The sequence below is a fragment of the Coregonus lavaretus genome (assembly GCF_964263955.1).
Source record: "Coregonus lavaretus genome assembly, contig: HAP1_SCAFFOLD_468, whole genome shotgun sequence".
NCBI lineage: Eukaryota > Metazoa > Chordata > Actinopteri > Salmoniformes > Salmonidae > Coregonus > Coregonus lavaretus.
Window position 1 is genome coordinate 172,501 of NW_028158775.1, and position 25,168 is coordinate 197,668.

General features: G+C 47.3%; 1 protein-coding gene across 1 annotated transcript in view; it reads left to right on the forward strand.

The window, feature by feature from the left end:
• LOC311123595 (putative C->U-editing enzyme APOBEC-2) overlaps nt 1-25,168 on the forward strand; it is a gene marked incomplete at both ends in the record, with an annotated part of 150,391 nt that overhangs the window by 1,042 nt on the left and 124,181 nt on the right. The window lies entirely within an intron of this gene.

Here is a 25,168-nt window from a genome sequence, read left to right on the forward strand (position 1 = left end):
TATCCACATCATTTTCCTTCCTCATGATGACATCTATTTTGTGAAGTGCACCAGTCCCTCCTGCAGCAAAGCACCCCCACAGCATGATGCTGCCACCCCTGTGCTTCATGGTTGGGATGGTGTTCTTCGGCTTGCAAGAACCCCATTTTTCCTCCAAACATAACAATGGTCATTATGGCCAAACAGTTATATTTTTGTTTCATCAGACCAGAGGACATTTTCTACAAAAAGTAAGATCTTTGTCCCCATGTGCAGTTGCAAACCGTAGTCTGGCTTTTTTATGGCGGTTTTGGAGCAGTGGCTTCTTCCTTGCTGAGCGGCCTTTCAGGTTATGTCGATATAGGACTCGTTTTACTGCGGATATAGATACTTTTGTACCTGTTTCCTCAAGTATCTGGGCTCCCGAGTGGCGCAGTGGTCTAAGGCACTGCATCTCAGTGCTTGAGGCGTCACTACAGACCCCCTGGTTCGATTCCAGGCTGTATCACAACTGGCCGTGATTGGGAGTCCCATAAGGCGGCGCAAAATTGGCCCAGCGTCGTCCGGGTTTGGCCGGTGTAGGCCGTCATTGTAAATAAGAATTTGTTCTTAACTGACTTGCCTAGTTAAATAAAGGTAAAATACACAAGGTCCTTTGCTGTTGTTCTGGGATTGATTTGCAATTTTCACACCAAAGTACGTTCATCTCTAGGAGACAGACCGCGTCTCCTTCCTGAGCGGTATGACGGCTGCGTGGTCCCATGTGTTTATACTTGCATACTATTGTTTGTACAGATGAACGTGGTACGTTTGGAAATTGCTCCGAAGATGAACCAGACTTGTGGTGGTCTACAATTTTTTTTCTGAGGTCTTGGCTGATTACTTTTTATTTTCCCATGATGTCAAGCAAAGAGGCACTGAGTATGAAGGTAGGCCTTGAAATACATCCACATGTACACCTCCAATTGACTCAAATTTGGTCAATTAGCCTATCAGAAGCTTCTAAAGACATGACATCATTTTCTGGAATTTTCCAAAATGTTTAAAGCCACAGTCAACATTTACATTTTACATTTTAGTCATTTAGCAGATGCTCTTATCCAGAGCGACTTACAGGAGCAATTAGGGTTAAGTGCCTTGCTCAAGGGCACATTTACATTTACGTCACTTTACCATTTCTTTTTTTTTTTATTAATATTGTTTGTTTTTTTTTGGGGGGGGGGGGGGGGTGGGTAGAAGGATTAATTTATCCTATCCCAGGTATTCCTTAAAGAGGTGGGGTTTCAAATGTCTCCGGAAGGTGGTGAGTGACTCCGCTGTCCTGGCGTCGTGAGGGAGCTTGTTCCACCATTGGGGTGCCAGAGCAGCGAACAGTTTTGACTGGGCTGAGCGGGAACTATGCTTCCGCAGAGGAAGGGGACTTAGTGTATGTAAAGTTCTGACCCACTGGAATTGTGATACAGTGAATTATAAGTGAAATAATCTGTCTGTAAACAATTCTTGGAAAAATTACTTGTGTCATGCACAAAGTAGAAGTCCTAACTGACGTACCAAAACTATAGTTTGTTTAAAAGAAATGTGTGGATTGGTTGAAAAACAAGTTTTAATGACTCATAACTCTGTCCCCAGATTGCTGTACAGATTGATTGTTTGTCCACAGATGCACACTCTACACCTTCTGCGGAGCTATAGCCTGGAAAAGAGAGTATATGGAGGAGTTAGAGCCTGGAGTCAGAGATTATATGGAGGAGTTAGAGCCTGGAGTCAGACAGTATATGGAGGAGTTAGAGCCTGGAGTCAGAGAGTATATGGAGGAGTTAGAGCCTGGAGTCAGAGAGTATATGGAGGAGTTAGAGCCTGGAGTTAGAGAGGAGGAGTTAGAGCCTGGAGTCAGAGAGTATATGGAGGAGTTAGAGCCTGGAGTCAGACAGTATATGGAGGAGTTAGAGCCTGGAGTCAGAGAGTATATGGAGGAGTTAGAGCCTGGAGCAGAGAGTATATGGAGGAGTTAGAGCCTGGAGTCAGAGAGTATATGGAGGAGTTAGAGCCTGGAGTCAGACAGTATATGGAGGAGTTAGAGCCTGGAGTCAGAGAGTATATGGAGGAGTTATAGCCTGGAGTCAGAGAGTATATGGAGGAGTTAGAGCCTGGAGTCAGACAGTATATGTAGGAGTTAGAGCCTGGAGTCAGACAGTATATGTAGGAGTTAGAGCCTGGAGCAGAGAGTATATGGAGGAGTTAGAGCCTGGAGTCAGAGAGTATATGGAGGAGTTAGAGCCTGGATCAGAGAGTATATGGAGGAGTTAGAGCCTGGAGTTAGACAGTATATGGAGGAGTTAGAGCCTGGAGTCAGAGAGTATATGGAGGAGTTAGAGCCTGGAGTCAGAGAGTATATGGAGGAGTTAGAGCCTGGAGTTAGACAGTATATGGAGGAGTTAGAGCCTGGAGTCAGAGAGTATATGGAGGAGTTAGAGCCTGGAGTCAGAGAGTATATGGAGGAGTTAGAGCCTGGAGTCAGAGAGTATATGGAGGAGTTAGAGCCTGGAGTTAGAGAGGAGTAGTTAGAGCCTGGAGTCAGAGAGTATATGGAGGAGTTAGAGCCTGGAGTCAGACAGTATATGGAGTAGTTAGAGCCTGGAGTCAGACAGTATATGGAGGAGTTAGAGCCTGGAGCCAGAGAGTATATGGAGGAGTTAGAGCCTGGAGTCATAGAGTATATGGAGGAGTTAGAGCCTGGAGTCAGAGAGTATATGGAGGAGTTAGAGCCTGGAGTCAGACAGTATATGGAGAAGTTAGAGCCTGGAGTCAGAGAGTATATGGAGGAGTTAGAGCCTGGAGTCAGAGAGTATATGGAGGAGTTAGAGCCTGGAGTCAGAGAGTATATGGAGGAGTTAAGAGCCTGGAGTTAGAGAGGAGTAGTTAGAGCCTGGAGTCAGAGAGTATATGGAGGAGTTAGAGCCTGGAGTCAGACAGTATATGGAGGAGTTAGAGCCTGGAGTCAGACAGTATATGGAGGAGTTAGAGCCTGGAGCCAGAGAGTATATGGAGGAGTTAGTGCCTGGAGTTAGAGAGTATATGGAGGAGTTAGAGCCTGGAGTCAGAGAGTTTATGGAGGAGTTAGAGCCTGGAGTTAGAGAGTATATGGAGGAGTTAGAGCCTGGAGTCAGAGAGTATATGGAGGAGTTAGAGCCTGGAGTCAGAGAGTATATGGAGGAGTTAGAGCCTGGAGTCATAGAGTATATGGAGGAGTTAGAGCCTGGAGTCAGAGAGTATATGGAGGAGTTAGAGCCTGGAGTCATAGAGTCTATGGAGGAGTTAGAGCCTGGAGTCAGAGAGTATATGGAGGAGTTAGAGCCTGGAGTTAGAGAGTATATGGAGGAGTTAGAGCCTGGAGTCAGAGAGTATATGGAGGAGTTAGAGCCTGGAGTCAGAGATTATATGGAGGAGTTAGAGCCTGGAGTCATAGAGTATATGGAGGAGTTAGAGCCTGGAGTCAGAGAGTATATGGAGGAGTTAGAGCCTGGAGTCAGAGAGTATATGGAGGAGTTAGAGCCTGGAGTCAGACAGTATATGGAGGAGTTAGAGCCTGGAGTCAGAGAATATATGGAGGAGTTAGAGCCTGGAGTTAGAGAGTATATGGAGGAGTTAGAGCCTGGAGTCAGACAGTATATGGAGGAGTTAGAGCCTGGAGTTAGAGAGTATATGGAGGAGTTAGACCCTGGAGTCAGACAGTATATGGAGGAGTTAGAGCCTGGAGCCAGAGAGTATATGGAGGAGTTAGTGCCTGGAGTCAGACAGTATATGGAGGAGTTAGAGCCTGGAGTCAGACAGTATATGGAGGAGTTAGAGCCTGGAGTCAGAGACTATATGGAGGAGTTAGAGCCTGGAGTCAGACAGTATATGGAGGAGTTAGAGCCTGGAGTCAGAGAATATATGGAGGAGTTAGAGCCTGGAGTTAGAGAGTATATGGAGGAGTTAGAGCCTGGAGTCAGACAGTATATGGAGGAGTTAGAGCCTGGAGTTAGAGAGTATATGGAGGAGTTAGAGCCTGGAGTCAGACAGTATATGGAGGAGTTAGAGCCTGGAGCCAGAGAGTATATGGAGGAGTTAGTGCCTGGAGTCAGACAGTATATGGAGGAGTTAGAGCCTGGAGTCAGACAGTATATGGAGGAGTTAGAGCCTGGAGTCAGACAGTATATGGAGGAGTTAGAGCCTGGAGTCAGAGAGTTTATGGAGGAGTTAGAGACTGGAGTCAGAGATTATATGGAGGAGTTAGAGTCTGGAGTCAGAGAGGAGTAGTTAGAGCCTGGAGTCAGACAGTATATGGAGGAGTTAGAGCCTGGAGTCAGAGAATATATGGAGGAGTTAGAGCCTGGAGTCAGAGAGTATATGGAGGAGTTAGAGCCTGAGTCAGAGAGTTTATGGAGGAGATAGAACCTGGAGTCAGAGAGTATATGGAGGAGTTAGAGCCTGAGTCAGAGAGTATATGGAGGAGTTAGAGCCTGGAGTCAGAGATTATATGGAGGAGTTAGTGCCTGGAGTTAGACAGTATATGGAGGAGTTATAGCCTGGAGCAGAGAGTATATGGAGGAGTTAGAGCCTGAGGTCAGATAGTATATGTAGGAGTTAGAGCCTGGAGTCAGAGAGTATATGGAGGAGTTAGAGACTGGAGTCAGAGAGTATATGGAGGAGTTAGTGCCTGGAGTTAGACAGTATATGGAGGAGTTATAGCCTGGAGCAGAGAGTATATGGAGGAGTTAGAGCCTGGAGTCAGAGAGTATATGGAGGAGTTAGAGCCTGGAGTTAGACAGTATATGGAGGAGTTAGAGCCTGGAGTCAGAGAGTATATGGAGGAGTTAGAGCCTGGAGTCAGAGAGTATATGGAGGAGTTAGAGCCTGGAGTTAGACAGTATATGGAGGAGTTAGAGCCTGGAGTCAGAGAGTATATGGAGGAGTTAGAGCCTGGAGTCATAGAGTATATGGAGGAGTTAGAGCCTGGAGTCAGAGAGTATATGGAGGAGTTAGAGCCTGGAGTCAGACAGTATATGGAGGAGTTAGAGCCTGGAGTCAGAGAGTATATGGAGGAGTTAGAGCCTGGAGTCAGAGAGTATATGGAGGAGTTAGAGCCTGGAGTCAGAGAGTATATGGAGGAGTTAGAGCCTGGAGTTAGAGAGGAGTAGTTAGAGCCTGGAGTCAGAGAGTATATGGAGGAGTTAGAGCCTGGAGTCAGACAGTATATGGAGGAGTTAGAGCCTGGAGTCAGACAGTATATGGAGGAGTTAGAGCCTGGAGCCAGAGAGTATATGGAGGAGTTAGTGCCTGGAGTCAGAGAGTTTATGGAAGAGTTAGAGCCTGGAGTTAGAGAGTATATGGAGGAGTTAGAGCCTGGAGTCAGAGAGTATATGGAGGAGTTAGAGCCTGGAGTCATAGAGTATATGGAGGAGTTAGAGCCTGGAGTCATAGAGTATATGGAGGAGTTAGAGCCTGGAGTCAGAGAGTATATGGAGGAGTTAGAGCCTGGAGTCAGACAGTATATGGAGAAGTTAGAGCCTGGAGTCAGAGAGTATATGGAGGAGTTAGAGCCTGGAGTCAGAGAGTATATGGAGGAGTTAGAGCCTGGAGTCAGAGAGTATATGGAGGAGTTAGAGCCTGGAGTCAGACAGTATATGGAGAAGTTAGAGCCTGGAGTCAGAGAGTATATGGAGGAGTTAGAGCCTGGAGTCAGAGAGTATATGGAGGAGTTAGAGCCTGGAGTCAGAGAGTATATGGAGGAGTTAGAGCCTGGAGTTAGAGAGGAGTAGTTAGAGCCTGGAGTCAGAGAGTATATGGAGGAGTTAGAGCCTGGAGTCAGACAGTATATGGAGGAGTTAGAGCCTGGAGTCAGACAGTATATGGAGGAGTTAGAGCCTGGAGCCAGAGAGTATATGGAGGAGTTAGTGCCTGGAGTTAGAGAGTATATGGAGGAGTTAGAGCCTGGAGTCAGAGAGTTTATGGAGGAGTTAGAGCCTGGAGTTAGAGAGTATATGGAGGAGTTAGAGCCTGGAGTCAGAGAGTATATGGAGGAGTTAGAGCCTGGAGTCAGAGAGTATATGGAGGAGTTAGAGCCTGGAGTCATAGAGTATATGGAGGAGTTAGAGCCTGGAGTCAGAGAGTATATGGAGGAGTTAGAGCCTGGAGTCATAGAGTATATGGAGGAGTTAGAGCCTGGAGTCAGAGAGTATATGGAGGAGTTAGAGCCTGGAGTTAGAGAGTATATGGAGGAGTTAGAGCCTGGAGTCAGAGAGTATATGGAGGAGTTAGAGCCTGGAGTCAGAGAGTATATGGAGGAGTTAGAGCCTGGAGTCAGAGAGTATATGGAGGAGTTAGAGCCTGGAATCATAGAGTATATGGAGGAGTTAGAGCCTGGAGTCAGAGAGTATATGGAGGAGTTAGAGCCTGGAGTCAGACAGTATATGGAGGAGTTAGAGCCTGGAGTCAGACAGTATATGGAGGAGTTAGAGCCTGGAGTCAGAGAATATATGGAGGAGTTAGAGCCTGGAGTCAGAGAGTATATGGAGGAGTTAGAGCCTGGAGTCATAGAGTATATGGAGGAGTTAGAGCCTGGAGTCAGAGAGTATATGGAGGAGTTAGAGCCTGGAGTCAGACAGTATATGGAGGAGTTAGAGCCTGGAGTCATAGAGTATATGGAGGAGTTAGAGCCTGGAGTCAGGGAATGTATGAAGGAGTTAGAGCCTGGAGTCAGACAGTATATGGAGGAGTTAGAGCCTGGAGTCAGAGAATATATGGAGGAGTTAGAGCCTGGAGTTAGAGAGTATATGGAGGAGTTAGAGCCTGAGGTCAGACAGTATATGGAGGAGTTAGAGCCTGGAGTTAGAGAGTATATGGAGGAGTTAGAGCCTGGAGTCAGACAGTATATGGAGGAGTTAGAGCCTGGAGCCAGAGAGTATATGGAGGAGTTAGTGCCTGGAGTCAGACAGTATATGGAGGAGTTAGAGCCTGGAGTCAGACAGTATATGGAGGAGTTAGAGCCTGGAGTCAGACAGTATATGGAGGAGTTAGAGCCTGGAGTCAGACAGTATATGGAGGAGTTAGAGCCTGGAGTCATAGAGTATATGGAGGAGTTAGAGCCTGGAGTCAGAGAGTATATGGAGGAGTTAGAGACTGGAGTCAGACAGTATATGGAGGAGTTAGAGCCTGGAGTCAGAGAATATATGGAGGAGTTAAAGCCTGGAGTTAGAGAGTATATGGAGGAGTTAGAGCCTGGAGTCAGACAGTATATGGAGGAGTTAGAGTCTGGAGTTAGAGAGTATATGGAGGAGTTAGAGCCTGGAGTCAGACAGTATATGGAGGAGTTAGAGCCTGGAGCCAGAGAGTATATGGAGGAGTTAGTGCCTGGAGTCAGACAGTATATGGAGGAGTTAGAGCCTGGAGTCAGACAGTATATGGAGGAGTTAGAGAATGGAGTCAGACAGTATATGGAGGAGTTAGAGCCTGGAGTCAGAGTGTTTATGGAGGAGTTAGAGACTGGAGTCAGAGATTATATGGAGGAGTTAGAGTCTGGAGTCAGAGAGGAGTAGTTAGAGCCTGGAGTCAGACAGTATATGGAGGAGTTAGAGCCTGGAGCCAGAGAGTATATGGAGGAGTTAGTGCCTGGAGTCAGACAGTATATGGAGGAGTTAGAGCCTGGAGTCAGACAGTATATGGAGGAGTTAGAGCCTGGAGTCAGACAGTATATGGAGGAGTTAGAGCCTGGAGTCAGAGTGTTTATGGAGGAGTTAGAGACTGGAGTCAGAGATTATATGGAGGAGTTAGAGTCTGGAGTCAGAGAGGAGTAGTTAGAGCCTGGAGTCAGACAGTATATGGAGGAGTTAGAGCCTGGAGTCAGAGAATATATGGAGGAGTTAGAGCCTGGAGCCAGAGAGTATATGGAGGAGTTAGAGCCTGGAGTCAGAGAGTATATGGAGGAGTTAGAGCCTGGAGTCAGAGAGTATATGGAGGAGTTAGAGCCTGGAGTCAGAGAGTATATGGAGGAGTTAGAGCCTGGAGTCAGAGGATTTATGGAAGAGATAGAGCCTGGAGTCAGAGGGTATATGGAGGAGTTAGAGCCTGGAGTCAGAGATTATATGGAGGAGTTAGTGCCTGGAGTCAGAGGGTTTATGGAGGAGATAGAGCCTGGAGTAAGAGAGTATATGGAGGAGTTAGATTCTGGAGTCAGAGAGTATATGGAGGAGTTAGAGCCTGGAGTCAGAGATGAGGAGTTAGAGTCTGGAGTCAGAGAGTATATGGAGGAGTTAGAGCCTGGAGTTAGAGAGTTTATGGTGGAGTTAGAGCCTGGAGTCAGAGAGGAGTAGTTAGAGCCTGGAGTCAGACAGTATATGGAGGAGTTAGAGCCTGGAGTCAGAGAGTATATGGAGGAGTTAGAGCCTGGAGTCAGAGAATATATGGAGGAGTTAGAGCCTGGAGTCAGAGAGTATATGGAGGAGTTAGAGCCTGAGTCAGAGAGTTTATGGAGGAGATAGAGCCTGGAGTCAGAGAGTATATGGAGGAGTTAGAGCCTGAGTCAGAGAGTATATGGAGGAGTTAGAGCCTGGAGTCAGAGAGTTTATGGAGGAGTTAGAGCCTGGAGTCAGAGAGTTTAAGGAGGAGTTAGAGCTTGGAGTCAGAGAGTATATGGAGGAGTTAGTGCCTGGAGTCAGAGATGAGGAGTTAAAGCCTGGGGTCAGATAGTATATGGAGGAGTTAGAGCCTGGAGTCAGAGAGTATATGGAGGAGTTAGAGCCTGGAGTCAGAGAGCATATGGAGAAGTTAGAGCATGGAGTCAGAGAGTATATGGAGGAGTTAGATCCTGGAGTCAGAAAGTATATGGAGGAGTTAGAGCCTGGAGTCAGAGAATATATGGAGGAGTTAGAGCCTGGAGTCAGAGAGCATATGGAGAAATTAGAGCCTGGAGTCAGAGAGTATATGGAGGAGTTAGAGCCTGGAGTCAGAGAGTATATAAAGGAGTTATAGCCTGGAGTCAGAGAGTTTATGGAGGAAATGGAGCCTGGAGTAGGAGAGTATATGGAGGAGTTAGAGTCTGGAGTCAGACAGTATATGGAGGAGTTAGAGCCTGGAGTCAGTGAGTATATGGAGGAGTTAGAGCCTGGAGTCAGAGATGAGGAATTTGAGCCTGGAGTCAGAGAGTATATGGAGGAAATGGAGCCTGGAGTCAGAGAGTATATGGAGTAGTTAGAGCCTGGAGTCAGAGAGTATATGGAGGAGTTAGAGCCTGGAGTCAGAGGATTTATGGAAGAGATAGAGCCTGGAGTCAGAGAGTATATGGAGGAGTTAGAGCCTGGAGTCAGAGATTATATGGAGGAGTTAGTGCCTGGAGTCAGAGGGTTTATGGAGGAGATAGAGCCTGGAGTCAGAGAGTATATGGAGGAGTTAGAGCCTGGAGTCAGAGAGTATATGGAGGAGTTAGAGCCTGGAGTCAGAGATGAGGAGTTAGAGTCTGGAGTCAGAGAGTATTTGGAGGAGTTAGAGCCAGGAGTCAGAGAATTTATGGTGGAGTTAGAGCCTGGAGTCAGAGAGTGTATGGAGGAGTTAGAGCCTGGAGTTAGAGAGGAGTAGTTAGAGCCTGGAGTCAGAGATGAGGAGTTAGAGTCTGGTGTCAGAGAGTATATGGAGGAGTTAGAGCCTGGAGTCAGAGAGTTTATGGTGGAGTTAGAGCCTGGAGTCAGAGAGTATATGGAGGAGTTATAGCCTGGAGTCAGAGAGTATATGGAGGAGTTAGAGCCTGGAGTCAGAGAGTATATGGAGGAGTTAGAGCCTGAGTCAGAGAGTATATGGAGGAGTTAGAGCCTGGAGTCAGAGAGTTTATGGAGGAGTTAGAGCCTGGAGTCAGAGAGTTTAAGGAGGAGTTAGAGCTTGGAGTCAGAGAGTATATGGAGGAGTTAGTGCCTGGAGTCAGAGATGAGGAGTTAAAGCCTGGGGTCAGATAGTATATGGAGGAGTTAGAGCCTGGAGTCAGAGAGTATATGGAGGAGTTAGAGCCTGGAGTCAGAGAGCATATGGAGAAGTTAGAGCATGGAGTCAGAGAGTATATGGAGGAGTTAGATCCTGGAGTCAGAAAGTATATGGAGGAGTTAGAGCCTGGAGTCAGAGAATATATGGAGGAGTTAGAGCCTGGAGTCAGAGAGCATATGGAGAAATTAGAGCCTGGAGTCAGAGAGTATATGGAGGAGTTAGAGCCTGGAGTCAGAGAGTATATATAGGAGTTATAGCCTGGAGTCAGAGAGTTTATGGAGGAAATGGAGCCTGGAGTAGGAGAGTATATGGAGGAGTTAGAGTCTGGAGTCAGACAGTATATGGAGGAGTTAGAGCCTGGAGTCAGTGAGTATATGGAGGAGTTAGAGCCTGCAGTCAGAGATGAGGAATTTGAGCCTGGAGTCAGAGAGTATATGGAGGAAATGGAGCCTGGAGTCAGAGAGTATATGGAGTAGTTAGAGCCTGGAGTCAGAGAGTATATGGAGGAGTTAGAGCCTGGAGTCAGAGGATTTATGGAAGAGATAGAGCCTGGAGTCAGAGAGTATATGGAGGAGTTAGAGCCTGGAGTCAGAGATTATATGGAGGAGTTAGTGCCTGGAGTCAGAGGGTTTATGGAGGAGATAGAGCCTGGAGTCAGAGAGTATATGGAGGAGTTAGAGCCTGGAGTCAGAGAGTGTATGGAGGAGTTAGAGCCTGGAGTCAGAGATGAGGAGTTAGAGTCTGGAGTCAGAGAGTATATGGAGGAGTTAGAGCCAGGAGTCAGAGAATTTATGGTGGAGTTAGAGCCTGGAGTCAGAGAGTGTATGGAGGAGTTAGAGCCTGGAGTTAGAGAGGAGTAGTTAGAGCCTGGAGTCAGAGATGAGGAGTTAGAGTCTGGAGTCAGAGAGTATATGGAGGAGTTAGAGCCTGGAGTCAGAGAGTTTATGGTGGAGTTAGAGCCTGGAGTCAGAGAGTATATGGAGGAGTTATAGCCTGGAGTCAGAGAGTATATGGAGGAGTTAGATCCTGGAGTCAGAGATGATATGTAGGAGTTAGAGCCTGGGTCATAGAGTATATGGAGGAGTTAGAGCCTGGAGTCAGAGATGAGGAGTTTGAGCCTGGAGTCAGAGAGTATATGGAGGAGTTAGAGCCTGGAGTTAGAGAGGAGTAGTTAGAGCCTGGAGTCAGAGAATATATGGAGGAGTTAGAGCCTGGAGTCAGAGAATATATGGAGGAGTTAGAGCCTGGAGTCAGACAGTATATGGAGGAGTTAGAGCCTGGAGTCAGACAGTATATTGAGGAGTTAGAGCCGGGAGTCAGAGAGTTTATGGAGGAGTTAGAGCCTGGAGTCAGAGAGTATATGGAGGAGTTAGAGCCTGGAGTCAGAGAGTTTATGGAGGAAAAGGAGCCTGGAGTAGGAGAGTATATGGAGGAGTTAGAGTCTGGAGTCAGACAGTATATGGAGGAGTTAGAGCCTGGAGTCAGTGAGTATATGGAGGAGTTAGAGCCTGGAGTCAGAGATGAGGAATTTGAGCCTGGAGTCAGAGAGTATATGGAGGAAATGGAGCCTGGAGTCAGAGAGTATATGGAGTAGTTAGAGCCTGGAGTCAGAGAGTATATGGAGGAGTTAGAGCCTGGAGTCAGAGGATTTATGGAAGAGATAGAGCCTGGAGTCAGAGAGTATATGGAGGAGTTAGAGCCTGGAGTCAGAGATTATATGGAGGAGTTAGTGCCTGGAGTCAGAGGGTTTATGGAGGAGATAGAGCCTGGAGTCAGAGAGTATATGGAGGAGTTAGAGCCTGGAGTCAGAGAGTATATGGAGGAGTTAGAGCCTGGAGTCAGAGATGAGGAGTTAGAGTCTGGAGTCAGAGAGTATATGGAGGAGTTAGAGCCTGGAGTCAGAGAGTTTATGGTGGAGTTAGAGCCTGGAGTCAGAGAGTATATGGAGGAGTTAGAGCCTGGAGTTAGAGAGGAGTAGTTAGAGCCTGGAGTCAGAGATGAGGAGTTAGAGTCTGGAGTCAGAGAGTATATGGAGGAGTTAGAGCCTGGAGTCAGAGAGTTTATGGTGGAGTTAGAGCCTGGAGTCAGAGAGTATATGGAGGAGTTATAGACTGGAGTCAGAGAGTATATGGAGGAGTTAGATCCTGGAGTCAGAGATGATATGTAGGAGTTAGAGCCTGGGTCAGAGAGTATATGGAGGAGTTAGAGCCTGGAGTCAGAGATGAGGAGTTTGAGCCTGGAGTCAGAGAGTATATGGAGGAGTTAGAGCCTGGAGTTAGAGAGGAGTAGTTAGAGCCTGGAGTCAGAGAATATATGGAGGAGTTAGAGCCTGGAGTCAGAGAATATATGGAGGAGTTAGAGCCTGGAGTCAGACAGTATATGGAGGAGTTAGAGCCTGGAGTCAGACAGTATATTGAGGAGTTAGAGCCGGGAGTCAGAGAGTTTATGGAGGAGTTAGAGCCTGGAGTCAGAGAGTATATGGAGGAGTTAGAGCCTGAGTCAGAGAGTATATGGAGGAGTTAGATTCTGGAGTCAGAGAGTATATGGAGGAGTTAGAGCCTGGAGTCAGACAGTATATGGAGGAGTTAGAGCCTGGAGTCAGAGAGTTTATGGAGGAGTTAGAGCCTGGAGTCAGAGAGTTTATGGAGGAGTTAGAGCCTGAGTCAGAGATGAGGAGTTAAAGCCTGGAGTCAGAGAGTATATGGAGGAGTTAGAGCCTGGAGTCAGAGAGTATATGGAGAAGTTAGAGCATGGAGTCAGAGAGTATATGGAGGAGTTAGAGCCTGGAGTCAGACAGTATATGGAGGAGTTAGAGCCTGGAGTCAGAGAATATATGGAGGAGTTAGAGCCTGGAGTCAGAGAGTATATGGAGAAATTAGAGCCTGGAGTCAGAGAGTATATGGAGGAGTTAGAGCCTGGAGTCAGAGAGTATATAAAGGAGTTATAGCCTGGAGTCAGAGAGTTTATGGAGGAAATGGAGCCTGGAGTCAGAGAGTATATGGAGGAGTTAGAGTCTGGAGTCAGACAGTATATGGAGGAGTTAGAGCCTGGAGTCAGTGAGTATATGGAGGAGTTAGAGCCTGGAGTCAGAGATGAGGAATTTGAGCCTGGAGTCAGAGAGTATATGGAGGAAATGGAGCCTGGAGTCAGAGAGTATATGGAGGAGTTAGAGCCTGGAGTCAGAGGATTTATGGAAGAGATAGAGCCTGGAGTCAGAGATTATATGGAGGAGTTAGTGCCTGGAGTCAGAGGGTTTATGGAGGAGATAGAGCCTGGAGTCAGAGAGTATATGGAGGAGTTAGAGCCTGGAGTCAGAGAGTATATGGAGGAGTTAGAGCATGGAGTCAGAGATGAGGAGTTAGAGTCTGGAGTCAGAGAGTATATGGAGGAGTTAGAGCCTGGAGTCAGAGAGTTTATGGTGGAGTTAGAGCCTGGAGTCAGAGAGTATATGGAGGAGTTAGAGCCTGGAGTTAGAGTGGAGTAGTTAGAGCCTGGAGTCAGAGAGTTTATGGAGGAGTTAGAGCCTGGAGTCAGAGAGTATATGGAGGAGTTAGAGCCTGAGTCAGAGAGTATATGGAGGGGTTAGAGCCTGGAGTCAGAGAGTATATGGAGGAGTTAGAGCCTGGAGTCAGAGAGTTTATGGAGGAGTTAGAGCCTGAGTCAGAGATGAGGAGTTAAAGCCTGGGGTCAGAGAGTATAGGGAGGAGTTAGAGCCTGGAGTCAGAGAGTATAGGGAGGAGTTAGAGCCTGGAGTCAGAAAGTATATGGAGGAGTTAGAGCCTGGAGTCAGAGAATATATGGAGGAGTTAGAGCCTGGAGTCAGAGAGCATATGGAGGAATTAAAGCCTGGAGTCAGAGAGTATAGGGAGGAGTTAGAGCCTGGAGTCAGAAAGTATATGGAGGAGTTAGAGCCTGGAGTCAGAGAATATATGGATGAGTTAGAGCCTGGAGTCAGAGAGCATATGGAGGAATTAAAGCCTGGAGTCAGACAGTATATGGAGGAGTTAGAGCCTGGAGTCAGAGAGTATATGGAGGAGTTAGAGCCTGGAGTCAGACAGTATATGGAGGAGTTAGAGCCTGGAGTCAGAGAGTATATGGAGGAGTTAGAGCCTGGAGTCAGAGAATGTATGAAGGAGTTAGAGCCTGGAGTCAGACAGTATATGGAGGAGTTAGAGCCTGGAGTCAGAGAATATATGGAGGAGTTAGAGCCTGGAGTTAGAGAGTATATGGAGGAGTTAGAGCCTGAGGTCAGACAGTATATGGAGGAGTTAGAGCCTGGAGTTAGAGAGTATATGGAGGAGTTAGAGCCTGGAGTCAGACAGTATATGGAGGAGTTAGAGCCTGGAGCCAGAGAGTATATGGAGGAGTTAGTGCCTGGAGTCAGACAGTATATGGAGGAGTTAGAGCCTGGAGTCAGACAGTATATGGAGGAGTTAGAGCCTGGAGTCAGACAGTATATGGAGGAGTTAGAGCCTGGAGTCAGACAGTATATGGAGGAGTTAGAGCCTGGAGTCATAGAGTATATGGAGGAGTTAGAGCCTGGAGTCAGAGAGTATATGGAGGAGTTAGAGACTGGAGTCAGACAGTATATGGAGGAGTTAGAGCCTGGAGTCAGAGAATATATGGAGGAGTTAAAGCCTGGAGTTAGAGAGTATATGGAGGAGTTAGAGCCTGGAGTCAGACAGTATATGGAGGAGTTAGAGTCTGGAGTTAGAGAGTATATGGAGGAGTTAGAGCCTGGAGCCAGAGAGTATATGGAGGAGTTAGTGCCTGGAGTCAGACAGTATATGGAGGAGTTAGAGCCTGGAGTCAGACAGTATATGGAGGAGTTAGAGCCTGGAGTCAGACAGTATATGGAGGAGTTAGAGCCTGGAGTCAGAGTGTTTATGGAGGAGTTAGAGACTGGAGTCAGAGATTATATGGAGGAGTTAGAGTCTGGAGTCAGAGAGGAGTAGTTAGAGCCTGGAGTCAGACAGTATATGGAGGAGTTAGAGCCTGGAGTCAGAGAATATATGGAGGAGTTAGAGCCTGGAGTCAGAGAGTATATGGAGGAGTTAGAGCCTGAGTCAGAGAGTTTATGGAGGAGTTAGAGCCTGGAGCCAGAGAGTATATGGAGGAGTTAGAGCCTGGAGTCAGAGAGTATATGGAGGAGTTAGAGCCTGGAGTCAGAGAGTATATGGAGGAGTTAGAGCCTGGAGTCAGAGAGTATATGGAGGAGTTAGAGCCTGGAGTCAGAGGATTTATGGAAGAGATAGAGCCTGGAGTCAGAGGGTATATGGAGGAGTTAGAGCCTGGAGTCAGAGAGTATATGGAGGAGTTAGTGCCTGGAGTCAGAGGGTTTATGGAGGAGATAGAGCCTGGAGTAAGAGAGTATATGGAGGAGTTAGAGCCTGGAGTCAGAGAGTATATGGAGGAGTTAGAGCCTGGAGTCAGAGATGAGGAGTTAGAGTCTGGAGTCAGAGAGTATATGGAGGAGTTAGAGCCTGGAGTCAGAGAGTTTATGGTGGAGTTAGAGCCTGGAGTCAGAGAGGAGTAGTTAGAGCCTGGAGTCAGACAGTATATGGAGGAGTTAGAGCCTGGAGTCAGAGAGCATATGGAGGAGTTAGAGCCTGGAGTCAGAGAATATATGGAGGAGTTAGAGCCTGGAGTCAGAGAGTATATGGAGGAGTTAGAGCCTGAGTCAGAGAGTTTATGGAGGAGATAGAGCCTGGAGTCAGAGAGTATATGGAGGAGTTAGAGCCTGAGTCAGAGAGTATATGGAGGAGTTAGAGCCTGGAGTCAGAGAGTTTATGAAGGAGTTAGAGCCTGGAGTCAGAGAGTTTAAGGAGGAGTTAGAGCTTGGAGTCAGAGAGTATATGGAGGAGTTAGTGCCTGGAGTCAGAGATGAGGAGTTAAAGCCTGGGGTCAGATAGTATATGGAGGAGTTAGAGCCTGGAGTCAGAGAGTATATGGAGGAGTTAGAGCCTGGAGTCAGAGAGCATATGGAGAAGTTAGAGCATGGAGTCAGAGAGTATATGGAGGAGTTAGATCCTGGAGTCAGAAAGTATATGGAGGAGTTAGAGCCTGGAGTCAGAGAATATATGGAGGAGTTAGAGCCTGGAGTCAGAGAGCATATGGAGAAATTAGAGCCTGGAGTCAGAGAGTATATGGAGGAGTTAGAGCCTGGAGTCAGAGAGTATATAAAGGAGTTATAGCCTGGAGTCAGAGAGTTTATGGAGGAAATGGAGCCTGGAGTAGGAGAGTATATGGAGGAGTTAGAGTCTGGAGTCAGACAGTATATGGAGGAGTTAGAGCCTGGAGTCAGTGAGTATATGGAGGAGTTAGAGCCTGGAGTCAGAGATGAGGAATTTGAGCCTGGAGTCAGAGAGTATATGGAGGAAATGGAGCCTGGAGTCAGAGAGTATATGGAGTAGTTAGAGCCTGGAGTCAGAGAGTATATGGAGGAGTTAGAGCCTGGAGTCAGAGGATTTATGGAAGAGATAGAGCCTGGAGTCAGAGAGTATATGGAGGAGTTAGAGCCTGGAGTCAGAGATTATATGGAGGAGTTAGTGCCTGGAGTCAGAGGGTTTATGGGGGAGATAGAGCCTGGAGTCAGAGAGTATATGGAGGAGTTAGAGCCTGGAGTCAGAGAGTATATGGAGGAGTTAGAGCCTGGAGTCAGAGATGAGGAGTTAGAGTCTGGAGTCAGAGAGTATATGGAGGAGTTAGAGCCAGGAGTCAGAGAATTTATGGTGGAGTTAGAGCCTGGAGTCAGAGAGTATATGGAGGAGTTAGAGCCTGGAGTTAGAGAGGAGTAGTTAGAGCCTGGAGTCAGAGATGAGGAGTTAGAGTCTGGAGTCAGAGAGTATATGGAGGAGTTAGAGCCTGGAGTCAGAGAGTTTATGGTGGAGTTAGAGCCTGGAGTCAGAGAGTATATGGAGGAGTTATAGCCTGGAGTCAGAGAGTATATGGAGGAGTTAGATCCTGGAGTCAGAGATGATATGTAGGAGTTAGAGCCTGGGTCATAGAGTATATGGAGGAGTTAGAGCCTGGAGTCAGAGATGAGGAGTTTGAGCCTGGAGTCAGAGAGTATATGGAGGAGTTAGAGCCTGGAGTTAGAGAGGAGTAGTTAGAGCCTGGAGTCAGAGAATATATGGAGGAGTTAGAGCCTGGAGTCAGAGAATATATGGAGGAGTTAGAGCCTGGAGTCAGACAGTATATGGAGGAGTTAGAGCCTGGAGTCAGACAGTATATTGAGGAGTTAGAGCCGGGAGTCAGAGAGTTTATGGAGGAGTTAGAGCCTGGAGTCAGAGAGTATATGGAGGAGTTAGAGCCTGGAGTCAGAGAGTTTATCGAGGAAATGGAGCCTGGAGTAGGAGAGTATATGGAGGAGTTAGAGTCTGGAGTCAGACAGTATATGGAGGAGTTAGAGCCTGGAGTCAGTGAGTATATGGAGGAGTTAGAGCCTGGAGTCAGAGATGAGGAATTTGAGCCTGGAGTCAGAGAGTATATGGAGGAAATGGAGCCTGGAGTCAGAGAGTATATGGAGTAGTTAGAGCCTGGAGTCAGAGAGTATATGGAGGAGTTAGAGCCTGGAGTCAGAGGATTTATGGAAGAGATAGAGCCTGGAGTCAGAGAGTATATGGAGGAGTTAGAGCCTGGAGTCAGAGATTATATGGAGGAGTTAGTGCCTGGAGTCAGAGGGTTTATGGAGGAGATAGAGCCTGGAGTCAGAGAGTATATGGAGGAGTTAGAGCCTGGAGTCAGAGAGTATATGGAGGAGTTAGAGCCTGGAGTCAGAGATGAGGAGTTAGAGTCTGGAGTCAGAGAGTATATGGAGGAGTTAGAGCCTGGAGTCAGAGAGTTTATGGTGGAGTTAGAGCCTGGAGTCAGAGAGTATATGGAGGAGTTAGAGCCTGGAGTTAGAGAGGAGTAGTTAGAGCCTGGAGTCAGAGATGAGGAGTTAGAGTCTGGAGTCAGAGAGTATATGGAGGAGTTAGAGCCTGGAGTCAGAGAGTTTATGGTGGAGTTAGAGCCTGGAGTCAGAGAGTATATGGAGGAGTTATAGCCTGGAGTCAGAGAGTATATGGAGGAGTTAGATCCTGGAGTCAGAGATGATATGTAGGAGTTAGAGCCTGGGTCAGAGAGTATATGGAGGAGTTAGAGCCTGGAGTCAGAGATGAGGAGTTTGAGCCTGGAGTCAGAGAGTATATGGAGGAGTTAGAGCCTGGAGTTAGAGAGGAGTAGTTAGAGCCTGGAGTCAGAGAATATATGGAGGAGTTAGAGCCTGGAGTCAGAGAATATATGGAGGAGTTAGAGCCTGGAGTCAGACAGTATATGGAGGAGTTAGAGCCTGGAGTCAGACAGTATATTGAGGAGTTAGAGCCGGGAGTCAGAGAGTTAATGGAGGAGTTAGAGCCTGGAGTCAGAGAGTATATGGAGGAGTTAGAGCCTGAGTCAGAGAGTATATGGAGGAGTTAGATTCTGGAGTCAGAGAGTATATGGAGGAGTTAGAGCCTGGAGTCAGACAGTATATGGAGGAGTTAGAGCCTGGAGTCAGAGAGTTTATGGAGGAGTTAGAGCCTGGAGTCAGAGAGTTTATGGAGGAGTTAGAGCCTGAGTCAGAGATGAGGAGTTAAAGCCTGGAGTCAGAGAGTATATGGAGGAGTTAGAGCCTGGAGTCAGAGAGTATATGGAGAAGTTAGAGCATGGAGTCAGAGAGTATATGGAGGAGTTAGAGCCTGGAGTCAGACAGTATATGGAGGAGTTAGAGCCTGGAGTCAGAGAATATATGGAGGAGTTAGAGCCTGGAGTCAGAGAGTATATGGAGAAATTAGAGCCTGGAGTCAGAGAGTATATGGAGGAGTTAGAGCCTGGAGTCATAGAGTATATAAAGGAGTTATAGCCTGGAGTCAGAGAGTTTATGGAGGAAATGGAGCCTGGAGTCAGAGAGTATATGGAGGAGTTAGAGTCTGGAGTCAGACAGTATATGGAAGAGTTAGAGCCTGGAGTCAGTGAGTATATGGAGGAGTTAGAGCCTGGAGTCAGAGATGAGGAATTTGAGCCTGGAGTCAGAGAGTATATGGAGGAAATGGAGCCTGGAGTCAGAGAGTATATGGAGGAGTTAGAGCCTGGAGTCAGAGGATTTATGGAAGAGATAGAGCCTGGAGTCAGAGATTATATGGAGGAGTTAGTGCCTGGAGTCAGAGGGTTTATGGAGGAGATAGAGCCTGGAGTCAGAGAGTATATGGAGGAGTTAGAGCCTGGAGTCAGAGAGTATATGGAGGAGTTAGAGCATGGAGTCAGAGATGAGGAGTTAGAGTCTGGAGTCAGAGAGTATATGAAGGAGTTAGAGCCTGGAGTCAGAGAGTTTATGGTGGAGTTAGAGCCTGGAGTCAGAGAGTATATGGAGGAGTTAGAGCCTGGAGTTAGAGTGGAGTAGTTAGAGCCTGGAGTCAGAGAGTTTATGGAGGAGTTAGAGCCTGGAGTCAGAGAGTATATGGAGGAGTTAGAGCCTGAGTCAGAGAGTATATGGAGGGGTTAGAGCCTGGAGTAAGAGAGTATATGGAGGAGTTAGAGCCTGGAGTCAGAGAGTTTATGGAGGAGTTAGAGCCTGAGTCAGAGATGAGGAGTTAAAGCCTGGGGTCAGAGAGTATAGGGAGGAGTTAGAGCCTGGAGTCAGAGAGTATAGGGAGGAGTTAGAGCCTGGAGTCAGAAAGTATATGGAGGAGTTAGAGCCTGGAGTCAGAGAATATATGGAGGAGTTAGAGCCTGGAGTCAGAGAGCATATGGAGGAATTAAAGCCTGGAGTCAGAGAGTATAGGGAGGAGTTAGAGCCTGGAGTCAGAGAGTTTATGGAGGAAATGGAGCCTGGAGTCAGAGAGTATATGGAGGAGTTAGAGTCTGGAGTCAGACAGTATATGGAGGAGTTAGAGCCTGGAGTCAGTGAGTATATGGAGGAGTTAGAGCCTGGAGTCAGAGATGAGGAATTTGAGCCTGGAGTCAGAGAGTATATGGAGGAAATGGAGCCTGGAGTCAGAGAGTATATGGAGGAGTTAGAGCCTGGAGTCAGAGATTATATGGAGGAGTTAGTGCCTGGAGTCAGAGGGTTTATGGAGGAGATAGAGCCTGGAGTCAGAGAGTATATGGAGGAGTTAGAGCCTGGAGTCAGAGAGTATATGGAGGAGTTAGAGCATGGAGTCAGAGATGAGGAGTTAGAGTCTGGAGTCAGAGAGTATATGGAGGAGTTAGAGCCTGGAGTCAGAGAGTTTATGGTGGAGTTAGAGCCTGGAGTCAGAGAGTATATGGAGGAGTTAGAGCCTGGAGTTAGAGTGGAGTAGTTAGAGCCTGGAGTCAGAGAGTTTATGGAGGAGTTAGAGCCTGGAGTCAGAGAGTATATGGAGGAGTTAGAGCCTGAGTCAGAGAGTATATGGAGGGGTTAGAGCCTGGAGTCAGAGAGTATATGGAGGAGTTAGAGCCTGGAGTCAGAGAGTTTATGGAGGAGTTAGAGCCTGAGTCAGAGATGAGGAGTTAAAGCCTGGGGTCAGAGAGTATAGGGAGGAGTTAGAGCCTGGAGTCAGAGAGTATAGGGAGGAGTTAGAGCCTGGAGTCAGAAAGTATATGGAGGAGTTAGAGCCTGGAGTCAGAGAATATATGGAGGAGTTAGAGCCTGGAGTCAGAGAGCATATGGAGGAATTAAAGCCTGGAGTCAGAGAGTATAGGGAGGAGTTAGAGCCTGGAGTCAGAAAGTATATGGAGGAGTTAGAGCCTGGAGTCAGAGAATATATGGATGAGTTAGAGCCTGGAGTCAGAGAGCATATGGAGGAATTAAAGCCTGGAGTCAGAGAGTATATGGAGGAGTTAGAGCCTGGAGTCAGAGAGTATATGGAGGAGTTAGAGTCTGGAGTCAGACAGTATTTGGAGGAGTTAGAGCCTGAGTCAGAGAGTATATGGAGGAGTTAGAGCCTGGAGTCAGAGATGAGGAGTTAGAGCCTGGAGTCAGAGAGTATATGGAGGAGTTATAGCCTGGAGTCAGAGAGTTTATGGAGGAAATGGAGCCTGGAGTCAGAGAGTATATGGAGGAGTTAGATCCTGGTGTCAGAGAGTATATGGAGGAGTTAGAGCCTGGAGTCAGAGGATTTATGGAGGAGATAGAGCCTGGAGGAGCCTGGAGTCAGAAAGTATATGGAGGAGTTAGAGCCTGGAGTCAGAGAATATATGGAGGAGTTAGAGCCTGGAGTCAGAGAGTATATGGAGGAGTTAGAGCCTGGAGTCAGAGAGTATATGGAGGAGTTAGTGCCTGGAGTTAGACAGTATATGGAGGAGTTATAGCCTGGAGCAGAGAGTATATGGAGGAGTTAGAGCCTGGAGTCAGACAGTATATGGAGGAGTTAGAGCCTGGAGTCAGAGAGTATATGGAGGAGTTAGAGCCTGGAGTCAGAGAGTATATGGAGGAGTTAGAGCCTGGAGTCAGAGAGTATATGGAGGAGTTAGAGCCTGGAGTTAGAGAGGAGTAGTTAGAGCCTGGAGTCAGAGAGTATATGGAGGAGTTAGAGCCTGGAGTCAGACAGTATATGGAGGAGTTAGAGCCTGGAGTCAGACAGTATATGGAGGAGTTAGAGCCTGGAGCCAGAGAGTATATGGAGGAGTTAGTGCCTGGAGTTAGAGAGTATATGGAGGAGTTAGAGCCTGGAGTCAGAGAGTATATGGAGGAGTTAGAGCCTGGAGTCAGAGAGTATATGGAGGAGTTAGAGCCTGGAGTCATAGAGTATATGGAGGAGTTAGAGCCTGGAGTCAGAGAGTATATGGAGGAGTTAGAGCCTGGAGTCATAGAGTATATGGAGGAGTTAGAACCTGGAGTCATAGAGCATATGGAGGAATTAAAGCCTGGAGTCAGAGAGTATAGGGAGGAGTTAGAGCCTGGAGTCAGAAAGTATATGGAGGAGTTAGAGCCTGGAGTCAGAGAATATATGGAGGAGTTAGAGCCTGGAGTCAGAGAGCATATGGAGGAATTAGAGCCTGGAGTTAGAGTGGAGTAGTTAGAGCCTGGAGTCAGAGAGTTTATGGAGGAGTTAGAGCCTGGAGTCAGAGAGTATATGGAGGAGTTAGAGCCTGAGTCAGAGAGTATATGGAGGGGTTAGAGCCTGGAGTCAGAGAGTATATGGAGGAGTTAGAGCCTGGAGTCAGAGAGTTTATGGAGGAGTTAGAGCCTGAGTCAGAGATGAGGAGTTAAAGCCTGGGGTCAGAGAGTATAGGGAGGAGTTAGAGCCTGGAGTCAGAGAGTATAGGGAGGAGTTAGAGCCTGGAGTCAGAAAGTATATGGAGGAGTTAGAGCCTGGAGTCAGAGAATATATGGAGGAGTTAGAGCCTGGAGTCAGAGAGCATATGGAGGAATTAAAGCCTGGAGTCAGAGAGTATAGGGAGGAGTTAGAGCCTGGAGTCAGAAAGTATATGGAGGAGTTAGAGCCTGGAGTCAGAGAATATATGGATGAGTTAGAGCCTGGAGTCAGAGAGCATATGGAGGAATTAAAGCCTGGAGTCAGAGAGTATATGGAGGAGTTAGAGCCTGGAGTCAGAGAGTATATGGAGGAGTTAGAGTCTGGAGTCAGACAGTATATGGAGGAGTTAGAGCCTGAGTCAGAGAGTATATGGAGGAGTTAGAGCCTGGAGTCAGAGATGAGGAGTTAGAGCCTGGAGTCAGAGAGTATATGGAGGAGTTATAGCCTGGAGTCAGAGAGTTTATGGAGGAAATGGAGCCTGGAGTCAGAGAGTATATGGAGGAGTTAGATCCTGGTGTCAGAGAGTATATGGAGGAGTTAGAGCCTGGAGTCAGAGGATTTATGGAGGAGATAGAGCCTGGAGTCAGAGAGTATATGGAGGAGTTAGAGCCTGGAGTCAGAGAGTATATGGAGGAGTTAGAGCCTGGAGTCAGAGAGTATATGGAGGAGTTAGAGCCTGGAGTCAGAGAGTATATGGAGGAGTTAGTGCCTGGAGTTAGACAGTATATGGAGGAGTTATAGCCTGGAGCAGAGAGTATATGGAGGAGTTAGAGCCTGGAGTCAGACAGTATATGGAGGAGTTAGAGCCTGGAGTCAGAGAGTATATGGAGGAGTTAGAGCCTGGAGTCAGAGAGTATATGGAGGAGTTAGAGCCTGGAGTCAGAGAGTATATGGAGGAGTTAGAGCCTGGAGTTAGAGAGGAGTAGTTAGAGCCTGGAGTCAGAGAGTATATGGAGGAGTTAGAGCCTGGAGTCAGACAGTATATGGAGGAGTTAGAGCCTGGAGTCAGACAGTATATGGAGGAGTTAGAGCCTGGAGCCAGAGAGTATATGGAGGAGTTAGTGCCTGGAGTTAGAGAGTATATGGAGGAGTTAGAGCCTGGAGTCAGAGAGTATATGGAGGAGTTAGAGCCTGGAGTCAGAGAGTATATGGAGGAGTTAGAGCCTGGAGTCATAGAGTATATGGAGGAGTTAGAGCCTGGAGTCAGAGAGTATATGGAGGAGTTAGAGCCTGGAGTCATAGAGTATATGGAGGAGTTAGAGCCTGGAGTCATAGAGCATATGGAGGAATTAAAGCCTGGAGTCAGAGAGTATAGGGAGGAGTTAGAGCCTGGAGTCAGAAAGTATATGGAGGAGTTAGAGCCTGGAGTCAGAGAATATATGGAGGAGTTAGAGCCTGGAGTCAGAGAGCATATGGAGGAATTAAAGCCTGGAGTCAGAGAGTATATTGAGGAGTTAGAGCCTGGAGTCAGAGAGTATATGGAGGAGTTAGAGTCTGGAGTCAGACAGTATATGGAGGAGTTAGAGCCTGAGTCAGAGAGTATATGGAGGAGTTAGAGCCTGGAGTCAGAGATGAGGAGTTAGAGCCTGGAGTCAGAGAGTATATGGAGGAGTTATAGCCTGGAGTCAGAGAGTTTATGGAGGAAATGGAGCCTGGAGTCAGAGAGTATATGGAGGAGTTAGATCCTGGTGTCAGAGAGTATATGGAGGAGTTAGAGCCTGGAGTCAGAGGATTTATGGAGGAGATAGAGCCTGGAGTCAGAGAGTATATGGAGGAGTTAGAGCCTGGAGTCAGAGAGTATATGGAGGAGTTAGAGCCTGGAGTCAGACAGTATATGGAGGAGTTAGAGCCTGGAGTCAGAGAGTATATGAAGGAGTTATAGCCTGGAGTCAGAGAGTATATGGAGGAGTTAGAGCCTGGAGTCAGACAGTATATGGAGGAGTTAGAGCCTGGAGTCAGACAGTATATGTAGGAGTTAGAGCCTGGAGTCAGAGAGTATATGGAGGAGTTAGAGCCTGGAGTCAGAGAGTATATGGAGGAGTTAGAGCCTGGAGTCAGAGAGTATATGGAGGAGTTATAGCCTGGAGTCAGAGAGTATATGGAGGAGTTAGAGCCTGGAGTCAGAGAGTATATGGAGGAGTTATAGCCTGGAGTTAGACAGTATATGGAGGAGTTATAGCCTGGAGCAGAGAGTATATGGAGGAGTTAGAGCCTGGAGTCAGAGAGTATATGGAGGAGTTATAGCCTGGAGTTAGACAGTATATGGAGGAGTTATAGCCTGGAGCAGAGAGTATATGGAGGAGTTAGAGCCTGGAGTCAGAGAGTATATGGAGGAGTTAGAGCCTGGAGTCAGAGAGTATATGGAGGAGTTAGAGCCTGGAGTCAGAGAGTATATGGAGGAGTTAGTGCCTGGAGTTAGACAGTATATGGAGGAGTTATAGCCTGGAGCAGAGAGTATATGGAGGAGTTAGAGCCTGGAGTCAGAGAGTATATGGAGGAGTTAGAGCCTGGAGTTAGACAGTATATGGAGGAGTTAGAGCCTGGAGTCAGAGAGTATATGGAGGAGTTAGAGCCTGGAGTCAGAGAGTATATGGAGGAGTTAGAGCCTGGAGTTAGACAGTATATGGAGGAGTTAGAGCCTGGAGTCAGAGAGTATATGGAGGAGTTAGAGCCTGGAGTCAGAGAGTATATGGAGGAGTTAGAGCCTGGAGTTAGAGAGGAGTAGTTAGAGCCTGGAGTCAGAGAGTATATGGAGGAGTTAGAGCCTGGAGTCAGACAGTATATGGAGTAGTTAGAGCCTGGAGTCAGACAGTATATGGAGGAGTTAGAGCCTGGAGCCAGAGAGTATATGGAGGAGTTAGAGCCTGGAGTCATAGAGTATATGGAGGAGTTAGAGCCTGGAGTCAGAGAGTATATGGAGGAGT